The 14720-nt window shown below is 44.1% G+C and overlaps 1 protein-coding gene across 2 annotated transcripts in view; it reads right to left on the reverse strand.

Moving 5' to 3' along the window:
• fam168b (family with sequence similarity 168 member B) overlaps positions 1 to 6403 on the reverse strand; it is a 31303-nt gene extending 24900 nt beyond the window's left edge. For both annotated transcript variants that reach the window (XM_080185435.1, XM_080185434.1), the window contains exon 1: positions 6299 to 6403. The gene's annotated coding sequence lies outside the window, so the exon portion shown is untranslated. The remainder of the gene's footprint in view (positions 1 to 6298) is intronic.
• Between the last annotated feature and the right edge of the window lie 8317 nt (positions 6404 to 14720).

The following is a 14720-nucleotide window of genomic DNA, read 5'->3' on the forward strand; positions in this document are numbered from 1 at the left end:
GCTTGTTCAAGTACGCTGACCTAGAATTTAGCAATGCCAATGCACCTAACCAACACGTCTTTCAGACTGTGGGAGGAAATCCACAAAGACAAGGAGAGAATGTGCAGACTCTGTACAGTGACTCAAGCCGGGAAGCAAATCCAGGTCCCTGGAGCTGAGGGACAGCAGTGCTAACCACTGTGCTGCCCATATGGCATTTAGTGCCCTTGTCCTTCTAAATTACATTGGCTGTAGGTTTGAAAGGTGCCATGAAAGAAGTCTTGGAGTGTTGCTACAGTGCATCCTTCAATGGCATCTGGCCATGCTGCAACAGCAATGGATTGAGTCAATATTTAAGGCGGTGGATGGAGTATCAATCAAGCCCACTTGATTTGCCCAGGTGGGTGTTCAGCCTTTTGAATGTTTTTGGGAGTTGCATTCATTCAGAAAAGTGCAGAGTATTCCACCCCATCACAGACCCCTTCGGTTCTTTTCCTTCCCTCCCAGCTTTCCCCATCTCTGAACTTGGTTCAATCCTGCTACATCTGATTTTTTCCAGTTCAGTTGAAAGGTCATTGAACTGAAATATTAACACTGTTTGTTTCTTCACAGTTGCTGCCAGATGTGAACATCTCTAGTAATTTTTATTTTATTTTTTCATTGTTGGGTAGTTGCCCATATTGTAATTGCACTGGAAAATATTTATTAGATGTGAAGCCATATCTGGCACACAACATGCCTGCAGACACAATGTAGCAGTTATATCCTTTAGGACTCTGCCAGCTCTGACAGTAGTGATGCTGCCAAGCAACTCCAGGTAACGGATATTGTAGGCCCTCCACTCAGAATATAATTTCCCGAATCATCAGTGCAGCAGGAGGTTTCCTTGACCCTGTTTGACCTGTTGCAATGAGACTTCATCAAATCTGGAATCAATGTTGAAGACTCCCAGGATCACTCTCAACTGTTTACCACTCGGTCACCTGCAGTAAGTCGGTCCTGCTGACAGAATAGAACATGCCCAAGGACATTGATGGACGAGTCTGGAACAATGATCTTATGGTAAGATTCAGTGAGTGTGACTATGTCAGGCCAGCCGGTATGACAGCTTTGGGATAGATCCTCAGATGTGGGTGCGGGCTGGACACACCTAGGTTGATGGTAGATGGTTAATCTGTTTTAGTGTCACAAGTAGGCTTACATTAAAATTGCAATCAAGTTACTGGGAAAATCCCCTAGTTGCCACACTCCAGCACCTGTGCAGGACATAAAATGGGGAATTTGGTGTGGCCAATGTACTTAACCAGTCTTTTGGACTATGGGAAGAAACTGGAGCACCCAGAAGAAACGCATACAGACATGAAGAGAACATGCAGATTCTAGATAGATTGTAACCCAAGATAGGCATTGAACCCGAGTCCCTGATGCTGAGGTAGCAGTGCTAACCACTGTGCCATCATGCTGCCAATAGTGCTTGATACAAATGAATGTCAAGCTAGGCCATTTCAGAGGCTAATCATGTTCTTCTGAGTCTGGAGTTACATGTAGGCTACTATGGGTAAGAACTCCAGGATTACGTATGATTGATTCAACTTTGTCTTTGAAAAGATGTAACACTACTAAAACAGCTACTAACATTCTAGATTTACTCAAGATTGATTTCAGTAGGCCAGGTCAGAGACTCCATAGTAAACTTTTAATGCATAAAGAGACTCAAGATCAGTCAGTATTCAAAAAGTAATCATGTTATACATGGCCTAAGACACAAGAGTTCTATCTGACCAAAAAAAAGACAACCAAAGTAGTAAGAGAAAACATAGCACCAGAAGAAAAAGTCTGCAAAAATGTGAAAAATATAATTGATACTGGGTAATGGGAAAGATTAAAAATAGCAAAGGATGACAAAACACTAAAGGCTACAAAAGCGTTGTATTAACAGGGTTGGCAACAGTTATTCAAAACAATTCTTATTAGAAAGAATGGTCTGGATCCCTTTGAAAACTGACAACTGACAAAGCTTCCCAAAGACGGATGTCAATATAACTGATCTATAATTGTTACAGTTTTAAATGTTGGGAGGGTGGGTTGGTGTCTCTTGAGTTAATGCTACTGGAGAGAAGGTCCTAGGATTTGGCAGGATTTCAAGAAAGGTTCTTCGTTTTGCAGAACTGATAGAGAGAAAACAATAAACGAGGTTGCAGAACACATGGCAAAAGTAGGGAAGCTCCTGAACTTGGCAGCACTAAACAACCAGGGTCAGAAGGCTATTGTGGTTTGGCAATGCTGAGAGGTAGGTAGACAATCTCTGTCCTAACCAATTTGGCCTGAAGCCAACCTACTGTATTATTCATGCATTTATAAATACATAGCGGCTAACTAAGTAAAGTGTGACCAAAAATATTTTTTTCAATTAAAAGACTGATTTGTTTGGTTACCCTTCCACTCTTCGTATTGGAAACAGTTGCTGTCTGGTGGTTCTTGTTTTGAATTCTTTTTAAATCATTAACTGGAAATTCAGCAATGAGAACTCCCATTCACAAGTAGTTTATTTAACACAGAAAGGTAAGAAAATGGATAATCCTTGAATTCAATAGGCATTTAATAACTCCAAATTAAAACAGCATCACTTGTATAACACAATTGCATCTTAGAGGTTACCCAATTGAACAGGTTCACTAAGGCCCTGGACTCCTAAAGAGATCCAAAAAAAATTCTAAAACCTTGGTATTTATTGATTAATACATTTTAAACTCCATTTGACTATAAGCTTTCACAATAACCTGGACACTGGACCAGATAGTACACACTGCAGAATGACCAAGGGTTGGGGTAATTGTTAGAATTCCAGCCCCTCCCTAACCATCACAAACTTTGGTATTCCACGCTTACCCAAATGGGAACTGGTGCCCAGTACAGTGGGAAGTAACAACTGAAATCCTTCCGCATAACTGATACGTTGCAATTGATGAAATTATGCCTGGTACAATGGCAATAAGAATGCAATTAAGTTACTTTCATCTTTTATAAAGATGAATAAAAATACTGAACAGTGAATTCAAGCAGGTCAACATGTACACTCGAAAGAAAACAGCATTTCTGATACGATTGTCCACTTCATACTAGTGTGATATTACAAATGGAAAGCACAAACACATTGTTGCCCAGTGTAATAAAGGTTTTCTCTCCCTCAGTAAGACATGCATCTCTGCTTTATTCTTGCCAATTACATTGTGCAGAACAGACCAAATGCATACTCAGCAATGATTGGTATTTTCTAGCAAGAGAGCTGCTTTGTAGATTTATGGGATGGTACAACAGGGGAAAACAATGGAATTAATTGCTGCAGCTTATGATTTTGAAAACTTGGCCAATTTTGAAACAAATTTGGGCTACAAATCACTAATGCACAATTCATGTTTCATTGTACCACAACATTTTTCAATGTTTTTTAAAAGATACTAAGAAGGAAGCCACCAAGATCTTTGTGAATATAACGTCAGTGGTATGATAAGGCAATACCCAATTCATACTGTATTTAAATCAAATACAAATACACATTAGATCCAGTCATACTGATGGCTTGATGAACAAAGTAGCATCAATATTTAGAGGACCCAAGACTGAATAAGAGGCAATTTGCAAACAATTCCAAAAATAGTAGATAGCTCCAACTGCAATGTAAATATTGCTTAGATACCATCAATGCTTTATCTCACTGGATCATGTACACCCATATTAAATTTGAATCTCAGCTATTGAGTAGTTGAGTCACAATCCAAAACTGCAAACTTAAACAGTTTTTTCATGTATCAGTTGCAATTGAGTACACACAAATGGGACATGGGTGCAGTATTGCAATTTTGCATCTTAAAGTGGATCAGTAATGTTATTGTACAAGGTACATGGTCAGTTCATGGTCTTAAGCTTAAGTAATAATAAAAACAGGTAAATAAAGTTTCATGAGGTTCATACCGCTGTTGGGACTAATCAAAACTCAATGCACACAACCTCAAGCTACACATTGGGCATTTCTTAGCAGCTTCCATCAGCAAGCGAAATCTCCTATGATAGAAAATATATCTGACTAGACCAACATCTATTTTCCCTGTGTTTTCTTCAATTACAAAATTCAATACCAGCCACTTACATAAGCAGATTTCAATCGTGGCGCAAAGCCTACTGTTCTGTACTACACATTTAGCACTGGCGCAATGCTAAATGTCATCCAAAAGCCAATCATGGTTTAACTGTAGCTAAGCATAATTTTTAAAAACATTTTATTGTATTTATGAATATTAGTTGCTTACTGCATTATCAGCAGGAAAACTAATATCTATGCAAAGCAAAAGCCTGCTCACTTCAGTCTGCCACATAATCTAAGCATTGCTACTATATTTAATGAAGTCATAACACTTAAAATTAGAGTGTATAACTCAAATCACCCATAATCTCATACACTGAAACACAAGTCTAATAATCCTGCACATTTTTATTCCAAATTGCTTTTCCAATCTGTATCTTACACAAATCAGTCAACTTCTTCCAAGCATCCTCAAATTTCAGGAAATACTGCTATTAAGGACCTACTGAATACAGTTTAAAAATTAAATTATTTACAGGAAGTGAGAGAAGAACCCAAAGCACACAGAGAATCTCTACTGCTCACTTTGCCTTCCACATTACATCAAAAATATGGCTCAACAGTCAAATCACAGACTCAAACACGAGTTCCTATTTTCCTACTGCATAAGTTTGCTAATTATGATGGAGCATTTGAATTTAGCAGTAACCATGAATTACACACACTGCCATTGGTATTTTAGCACAGTGATGTGTGGCATTATGTCTACTTGAACCACTGAGAAACTATAGAACTTGTTTGAAAACAGCAAACATGAAATAAGCAAAATCAAAGCAAAGTATTGATGGTTTCAGTTCCGTCTTCAGTTACGGCAGAAATGTGTGATGAATTAAGAACAAATAACCAACACAACATGAACCTACTGGGTTCAAGCTAAAATCTCAAAGCCTCCAGGCTGTAGATGATTGGCTAATTCCAAGACTGAAATCCATAGATTTATGTTAGGTAAGGGTAGTGACAGATAGGGAGCTAAGATGGGTAAATGGAGCGTAGGTACAGCTCAGCCGGGGTCAAACTGAACTGCAAAGATTACTTGATGGGCTCACAGGCCAATTTCTCTAAAGAGGGTCAGGGCAACACCAAATTGAAAAATTGGGATTTTGAATACTGGTGAGGCACCCTCAATTGTGTGGGGTTTCAGGAAGAACACATTCTGAATTTTTTTTTACTGTTGTTCACAATTCTTGTTTCTACTCTCTCAAACTTATTAGGGGAAGGCACAACTGGTCACAGTGCCACACAATTTGTAAACAAAAACATCCTGCAGTTGCTATAAAAAGTAAATCCATCCCTTTACCTGAAGCAAGAATGCACCACAGTAAAAAGCAATGATACATTAATTTCAGGAAAGCCTCGTTATCGAAAATGAAACACTTTCGAACACTGGTGAAAGATGATTGACTTGAGACGCTAACTCTGTTGCCCTCTGCACAGATGCTGAGTATTTCCATCATTTTCTGTTCTCAATCCAAATTTATGCCTGGTCTTGCAAGTTGCCTTTCTTGCCCTCTTCTACGATAAATTAAGTAGCAGTGCTCGTTCTAAATCGGTGTGGGTCAAAATAACGATCCGTGCAATTAAAAACTCGGATGCGGGGCTTAAGATCCCACTTTGCATGGAACTGTCGACAATAACAAAGCAAAGACCACACGCACACAGAAAGAGCCAATATTCAAGTTTGAAATACAAGCCCTTCTCGAATATGCCTTCCACAGTTATAAGTCCTCTTTTACCTATCAGCTGGTCTCAGTTTGCGAGACCGATGTTACTCTGGCTCCGAGGGTGACAAGAGGGAGGCCAATTGTCAATGGCCGCAAACACAGACCAGGAGGTAGCGCCGACATTGTAAGGAAACGCCCCCCCCCACGCCCCCTCCCCACTCGGGCCGACACAACCACCCACCCACCTCCCAAAAACAAAGAGGGGAGAGCAAGCGCCCTGTCGCCGCCAACTCCTCCCCGGGGATCGGGGTGCAGCGATGCGCAGAGCGATGAGGGGGGTGGGGCAACCCATCTTCCCCTAGGGAAGGAAAGGGGCAGCCCGGGCTCGCCAGGCCTCGGCGTCAAATAATAACAATCATAAAGCCCCAAGCCCAGCAATGGAGCCCGGGATCAGGAGGTGATGAAGGGGAGTTAGTCTGAGCCGCGGGCAGGGAAGGAGCAAGGGAACAGCACCCACCCTGACTGAGCGATTCCAGCGATTGCAGCCTCCGTTCCCTCTCTCTCTCGCCTCACATCAGCGACGCTGCGCAGCAACTGCCAGCCCACATCGCCACTTCCGGCCGGCCCGCGGGCCCTACCTCACGTCCGGTCCCGCCGCAGCGTCGCCACGCAGGCGGCGCGATGACATCAACAGGGTGAGGCCGGCGGCGAGACAACAACAACACCAACAACTCTGCCTGGGCTTCCTCATGGATCAACCTTGATCCAGTGGAGGCAAAAATGGATGGAATAGATATGATCTGATTTATTATGGTCACATGTTGTTTCTTGCGCTAAACAGACAAAGGCGTACCGTACATAGAGAAGGCAAGAAAGTGCAGAATGTAGTATTACATAGCTAACGTGTAGAGACAGATCAACTTAATTTGAGGCAGGTTCATTCAAAAGCAGGGAAGAAGCTGAGGGATATGGACCAAGTGCAGGTAGAAGGGATTAGTTTAATTTGGTGTCATGTTTGGCACAACATATTGTTCTATGTTCCGATGTATTTTCCAGATTTTTTTGTTTATTTATTCATCCATGGCATATGGGCATCACTGATTAGGCCACTATGTATTGTCAATTCTTAACTGCAGCCCTTTGGTAATGATGAGCTGCCTTCTTGAATTGCTGCAGTCTATGTGGTGTAGGAACACCCACAGTGCTCTTAGGGAGAGAGTTCTAGGATTTTGACCCAGTAACTGAATGATATAGTTTCAAATCAGAATGGTTTTGTGTGGCTTGGAGTGGAACTTGAGGGTAGCCCACAGGTTCAATTGACAATCTGGTAATTGCGAGAGTTATTGAGTTGTTTATGGCACTCGAGGAGATTTGGCCCTTCAACTGTGCCAGCTTTCTGTAGCATGATCCTGTCAATCCCATTGCTTGCTTGTTGTTTGTAACGCTGTAAGTTTATTTCCTTCATGTGCACATCCAAATTCCTTTTGAAATCATTGATCTTCTCTAAAGATTACCAATCCTCTCAAAGTGACATCTATCAAGATCGTTGCAATGAGAAATTTTAAAACAATATTTTTTAAAATTCAACCCAATTATCATCAGCAACCAGCAAGAAGGGGAAGAAATTACAGCTCCCACTATTATGAGGCATTGCCACAAGGTGAAATCAGTCCAGCATAGTGCTGCCCTGCAGGTGCAGCAGGTGGTCAGGAAGGCGAATGGGATGCTGGCCTTCATAGCGAGGGGGATTGAATATAAAAGTAGGGAGGTCTTGCTGCAGCTGTATAGGGCATTGGTGAGGCCGCAGCTGGAGTACTGTGTGCAGTTTTGGGCGCCGCACCTGCGCAAAGATATTTTGGCCTTGGAGGGAGTGCAGAGGAGGTTTACTAGGCTGATACCGGAGTTGAGGGGGCTGAGCTATGAGGAGAGGCTGAATAAACTGGGCTTGTACTCGTTAGAGTTTATAAGAATGAGGGGAGATCTCATTGAGACGTATAAGATGATGAATGGGATGGATAGGATAGAGGTAGAAAGACTCTTCCCGCTCAAAAAAGACAGTAGGACTAGGGGGCACAGCCTCAAGATAAAAGAGGGGCGGTTTAGAACGGAGTTGAGGAGGAACTTCTTCACTCAAAGGGTGGTGAATCTCTGGAATTCTCTGCCCGTTGAAGTGGTGGAGGCTGCCTCGCTAAATATTTTTAAGACGCGGGTTGATGGGTTTTTGATAAGAGAGGGGATTAAGGGTTATGGGGAGAGGGCAGGAAAGTGGAACTGAGCAGCGACAGATCAGCCATGATCTTATTGAATGGCGGGGCAGGCTCGAAGGGCTAGATGGCCTACTCCTGCTCCTATTTCTTATGTTCTTATGTTCAATCAAATTCAAAACTTAAAGTGTAAAAAAAAGCCAAGAGCTAAGTTTATTTATTATTGTCACAAGTAGGTTTACATTAACACTGCAATAAAGTTACTGTGAAAATCCCCTAATCAGCACACTCCGGCACCTGTTCGGATACACTGAAGGAGAATTTAAAGTGATTCACCTAATCACCTAACCAGCACATTCCTCGCCTGTTGCCTGGATACACCTAGGTGGGCCCTGTTGCTGCCGGGCGGCGGAGGTCCCCAGTGGAAGTCCCTCTACGGAGGGATCTCCCCAATGATCTTGGGGACCTGGGATGGAGGGTGATGCATGCAGCAGTTCCGTACAGCAGTTCCGGCTCCCAAGATTGCCCCTTCTGTGGCCTTGTGGAGTCCATGGACCACATCTATGTTTCGTGTTTTAGTTTGCACTCCCTTTTTGTTTTCCTGAAGGACCTTTCATTGATGTTTTGTTTGCACTTCAGTCCCACGCTCCTGATCTACAGACACCTGGTGCAGAGAGGGGCAAGTCGGGATGGCGACCTCCTCGTGAACCTCCACCTGGGCCTGGTGAAACTCGCCATTAACAGGTCCAGGCAGTGGGTGATCGACGGGGTCATCCATCCTGACTGTCTGCCCCTCTACTGTGGCTACGTTCACAGCCAGGTGTCCCTGAAAAGGGAACATGCAGTGCCCCCAGGCGCAGTTGACGCCTTCTGTGCCCATTGGGCACTTCAGGGGCTGGTCTGCATTATAGACCCCAACAATCAATTATGATTTGATGTTTTAAGTTTCCTTTGTACTTCTGTTCAGGCTGTTCCCCCTCCATTTGGGGACCTGCCCCTTTTACTTTATCCCTGAGTTAATTTGAGTTGGCTTATTTGGTTTGCCCTAAAAGAGGCCTAACCAGCATATCTTTTGGACTGTGGGAGGAAACTGGAGTACCCAATGGAAACCCATGCAGGCATGGAGAGAGCGTGCAGGCTCCGCATAGACAGTGACCCAAGCCGGGAATCAAACCAGGGTCCCCAGCACTGTGAGTCAGCAGTGCTAATCAGTGTGTCACTGATGATGAGTCTGATTCACTGGGATTTTGCTGGCTGCATTGGGATTGTTGGTGTTTGAATTTCATGTAACGATTGTGCACAAACAGCAGGTGTTAGGGCACGTGCAATTGATGAGAGCGGGAGTTCAGATCATTTCAGTTCACTAAAAATACAGGGAGAGACAAAAAGAATTCCCTTCAGAGTTAGCAGATTTTATATCACTGAAATCGCTTGCATTAAGAGTGAGTAAAGCTTATTTTCTCTCCAAACTGGTATCATTATTCACCCTCACTGCAAATTTATCCTGTTTGCATAATTAAAGTTGATTTGTCTTCCTCTCTTGCAGTCCCTTGAAAGCCACTTTGCCTATGCCACCAACTTTCTGTGATGTTACTTCCACCGATATCTCTCAGAATATGTCCAGGCAGAGGTGGTAACTTTATTGTTTCTGCTTCCATCACTCTCATGGGCAGCGAGTTCCAGCTCATATCATTCACAGTGCAAAAATGTTTTCCTCATAGTCCTCCTACAATCCTTTGTTAATACCTTAAATATGCGCCTCCCTCAGCATTGTACCATCAGCTAATGGGAACAGATTTTCTTTGTCCACCTTCTCCAAACTTCTTATAATCTTGTACATCTCAATTAGCAGGGATGTACATGGCCAGATGGGTAGGTGCAAATAGATTCTGAAAGGTGCTGAGTGTTTTGGGTTTTCACTGTCCTGTTCCCAAACATTTTTAAGTTCTTGTATAATTTTTACAATGAAGTGTTTCTGATAAATTGCAGAAGGTTGTTTTGACACAGGATGTTATTGAGCCTACTGAAAAAATCCTATTTGAAGCCTACATCAAAATTATAGAATGGTAAAGCACAGAAAGAAGCCATTTGGTAAAAACTATACAATGAATCCAGTTCCTCTGCTTTTTTCCCCATCGGCATTCAGATTTGTGTTTATAAATGTTTATACATTCTCTTTTGAATGTCACAATTGAATCTGACTCCACCATTCTTTCGGCTACTGTGTTCCAGAACACAACAACTCACATGTAAATCAAAGTTTCCTCATGTTGCCACTGTTTTGTTTGATTGTAAATCTGTATTCTCTTATTACCAATCCATTTGGCACTATAAACAGTTTCTTCTTAATCAAAACCATTCATGATTTTGAACACCTCATTCAAATCTCTCTTTAGCCTTTGGCTATCTTAGGGTGAACAAGTCCAGTTCCTCCAGTCTCTCCACGTAACTGAAGTCACTTATCCCTGGTATTATTCTCGTAAATCTCTTCTGCACCCTCTCCAAGGCCTTGGCATCCTCCCTATAGTGTGGTGTCCAGAACTGAGCACAATACTGAACTGACACTAATCAGATCCAGTGTCACTTCCTTTTATTTCTTCTCCTGTGCTCCTATTAATAATCCCATATCCTTTCTTAACACCTCAATTGTCCTGCTACTTTCAAAGATCCATGTACATATCTACACCCCCTTTGAATTTGAACCCATTTATTGCCTCTTCTCATTCTTCCTAACAAACCGTATCACTTCACACTTCTCTGCATTAAATGTAATCTGTATTTGCCCATTTTTCCAGTCCTTTTCTTTCTAATTTGTGTTACTATCTTCATTGTAAAATACATTTGTATCATCAGCAAACTTTGAAATGATGACCGATGTACTGAAGTCCTGGTCACCAAGATGTACCAATAATAATGGAACACAAAAAAAGGCCTTGCTTTATTTGGAACTGAAATGCTCTACTTTCAAGCATTATGATGCTTAAAAAATAAATCCACTTAGTTAATCACTCTGGAAGTAACTTATTATTTCTATGATGCTGCTATTGAACAAGACACATAAGAGCCATATGTCCAAATGCATGTTCCTTGCCTGTTGCCAATTCATCATTTTAAATATCAGCTACAGTAAAAGGAGTGATTGTGATACACCAGAAAGGGTGCAAATCTTCATAGAGTCATACAATGCAGAAGGAAGCCATTTGACTGATTAAGTCTGCACCATCCACAATTCCACCCAGACCCTATCCCCATAACCTCATGCATTTACCCTAGCTAGACCCCTGGCATTAAGGGGCAATTTAGCGTGGCCAATCTACCTAACTCACACATCTTAGTTTCCATCTCGTTCGGGACTTAATCTGTCATTCCCAGAGGGCTGGTCGGTCGAGCGCCTTCTTGTCATTAGACCAGGAGAGGGCATTCGACAAGGTGGAGCACAAGTATTTACTTGGAACTCTGTGGGCATTTGAGTTCAGGACACATTTCGTTGCCTGGATCCCATTACTGTACTCTGCCGCAGTGTCTAATTAAGGTTAACGGGTCCCTGATGGCGCCCCTTCGCTTTGGGAGAGGGGTACGGCAGGGCTGCCCCTTGTCTGGCCAACTGTATTCTATATGCATAGAGCCATTCCTGCACCTCTTGCGGAGGAGGTTGTCGGGTTTGGCTCTGCGCAGCCTGGACATAGGGATGGTCCTGTTGGCTTATGCCGATGACGTGCTCCTCATGTTCATGGACCCGGCTGACCTGTGGAGGATGTGAGAATGCTAGGCGGTGTACTCCGCCACATACTCCACCAGGATCAAGTGGGTCAAGTGCTCCGGACTTCTGGTTGGTCTGTGGGAGACGGATCCCCTTCCAGAGGAGCTGAGGCCTTTTACCTGGAGCAGGACCAACCTCCTCTACTTGGGGGCCCATCTCTGCCCAGCTGAGAAATCCTGGCCGGCAAACTGGCAGGAGCTGGAGGCCAAAGTCTCCTCCCGCCTGGGTCGCTGGACAGGACTGCTCCGAGTGCTGTCCTACAGCACAAGTTCTCATCATAAACCAGCTGCTCACCTCCATGTTGTGGTACTGGCTGGTCCCTTTGACCCCCTCCCTCTGGCTTTGTCACCAATCTCCAGAAAACCCTCGTGCAGTTCTTCTGGGACAACTGACTGCACTGGATCTCTGCCACGGTTCTGCATCTCCCGCTTGCGGAGGGTGGTCAAGGTCTTGTGTGCCTTCGGACACAGGTGGCGACCTTTTGCCTTCAGACCCTGCAGAGGTACCTTTACGCTGAGCCTTCTCCACGATGGTGTGCACTAGCGACATATTTCTTCCACCTATTGCACAGCCTGAATTACGACGTGCAGTTTCTGCGTATAAATCTGGGGCGCGTTTCAGGAGTTGTGAGAGCCACTGCTCCGGAATCCGCTCCTCCAGCTGTATAACTTCAGGTGGCTGGTGGAGAGGAGGATTGTGGACGCTGGGCTAACCAGGATCAAGGCTGGATGACCCCCACGTGCTGGCTGAGCACGCAGAGGTGCTCATCTGGCGCACAGCCAAAGCCATTCAAGACCTTAGAACAGTCATGCTCAGCCCCAAACGTGCATATGGTCTTGAGACAGTGCAGGCATATGGTGGGATCCCGCCCGAACGTCCCCCTGTTTGGACAGAATTCCACATTGGCCCAAAGCCTATGCCTGCCTTCGCAGGTCAGGTGCCCCACAGCATGTGCCATCTTGCAGAAATGTCCTCCGCGTCTTTGTCCATCGTGCGGAGTATTTCCTGTACAGGCTGCTGCTACACACTTTCCACTACCACATCCTCGTCTGTCGCCCGGATACACCTTGGTGGGCCTTGTTGCCACCAGGTGGCAGAAGTCCCTCTACGGAGGGATCGCCCCCAGTTCTCTGGGGGAACCTGAGGTGGAGGGTGATGCATGCAGCAGTTCTGTACAACCGTATGTTTCACAGGCTCCCAAGTTTGCCGCTTCAGTGGCCCTGTGGAGTCTGTGGACCATGTCTACATTTTGTGTATTAGGTTGCACTCCCTTTTTGTTACCCTGAAGAACCTTTTATTGATGTTTTGTTTGCACTTCAGTCCAATGCTCCTGATCTACGGACACTTGGTAGGAGAAGGGCGGGTCGGGATGGCGACCTCCCCGTGAGCCTGCTTCTGGGCCTGGCGAAATGCGCCATTAACAGGTCCAGGAAGCGGGTAATTAACGGGGTCGTCCATCCTGACTGCCCTGTACCGCAGCTGCGTTTGTGGCCAGATGTCCCTGGTGAGGGAGCATGCGGTGTCCACTGGTGCAGTTGACACCTTCTGTGCCCATTGGGGCTGGGGCTGGGGCACATTATAGACCCTGATAATCAATTATGATTTGATGTTTTAAGTTTCCTTTGTACTTCTGTTCAGGCTGTTCCCCCTCCTTTTGGGGACCTGCCCTTTTTACTTTGTCCCTGAGTTCATTTGAGTTGGCTTATTTGGTTTGCCCCAAAAGACAAAAATTAAGTAAATGTCTCCATGGTGTTCCTAGGAGCTAAATTCAATAGCCCCAAAACTGGGTGCATTGAACCTGCACGCATTGATTGAAACACAGACAACGTAAGAACTTCATGCTGCTTATTTAAGTAACCAGCCAGCGCTAAGCACACATTTGATTGGCTGGTTGCCTGTGCTAAGAGCCAATATCATGAGTCGTTCCAATTAAAGTTAGCCCTCAGTGCTAAAATGTAGCTTGCAGTGTGGCTAACACAATCCTGTGGGAGTTGAATTTGACCTGGGAAAGGCAGAAGAATGACACAAACTGGGACAGCACAGGCTTCAAGATTTTGCACACTACACTGAAGGCCCAATTGGTGGATAAGATTCAAAGGAGGAAATGTCCTTTCAGACACACAGTCAGGAGGCAGTTGGAACAGTTAACCATGGGAATTAGTGCCAAGATTCAAATTCCAAAAGCCAGTAATCTCTATCAGTCAGATTTAAAACTGTAATTGCAATCCATATGATCCACTACATCTGCACACATTTAGCACTCCTGTAAGCCTCACACCCATAACTCACAGCTTGCACACACTGCCAGCGATTTAATTACAACAGCTGCCCAGGAAAATTGCATGACACTCTGACACACTTGCTTTTCTCTTGCAGGAGGAGGTGGTACATAACAGGAGGCTGCAGGATCTAACCAGAGGGGACAGGCAGACATGTATATCCTGACCCCCATGGAGGAAGCAACCCTGGCCATTATTGGAATTCATATTGGAGGCAGCAGCCAACAGTGGGACTGAAAACATCAAAGATTATCGGTATCCATACCTAATCCTCCTATCCCATAATTTCTTCTGATTTCTGAGCTGCAGATGGTGTAAAAAGGCACTTCTTACTTGCCCCAATTACCATATTACTATTGTATTCTTGTACGTTTTACCTTTAAGACTCCAAAAACATACAGCCTGGCCAGGCAGTGCAGGGACAAGAGAAAGGCAGTTGTCAACCCAGTAAAAGCATGTCATATTCATAACTTTAAACATGAGTGTTGCTCACATGGAAGCTTCCGGATAGCTGTGAAGGGGGTCAGGTGGCAACTACAAAAAGAAAAAGGAAGCATTTGCCAAGGATGCAAGGCTGAAAACACATGAAGCAAGTGTGGAATACAAGGAAAATAGAAAGAAATTTAAACAAAGATTTAGGAGGGCTAAAAGGGGTCATGAAAAGTCATTGGCCAGCAGGACTAAGGGAAATCCCAA

The sequence above is a fragment of the Carcharhinus amblyrhynchos genome, chromosome 3 (assembly GCF_965287045.1).
Source record: "Carcharhinus amblyrhynchos chromosome 3, sCarAmb.v2.hapA, whole genome shotgun sequence".
Classification (NCBI taxonomy): domain Eukaryota; kingdom Metazoa; phylum Chordata; class Chondrichthyes; order Carcharhiniformes; family Carcharhinidae; genus Carcharhinus; species Carcharhinus amblyrhynchos.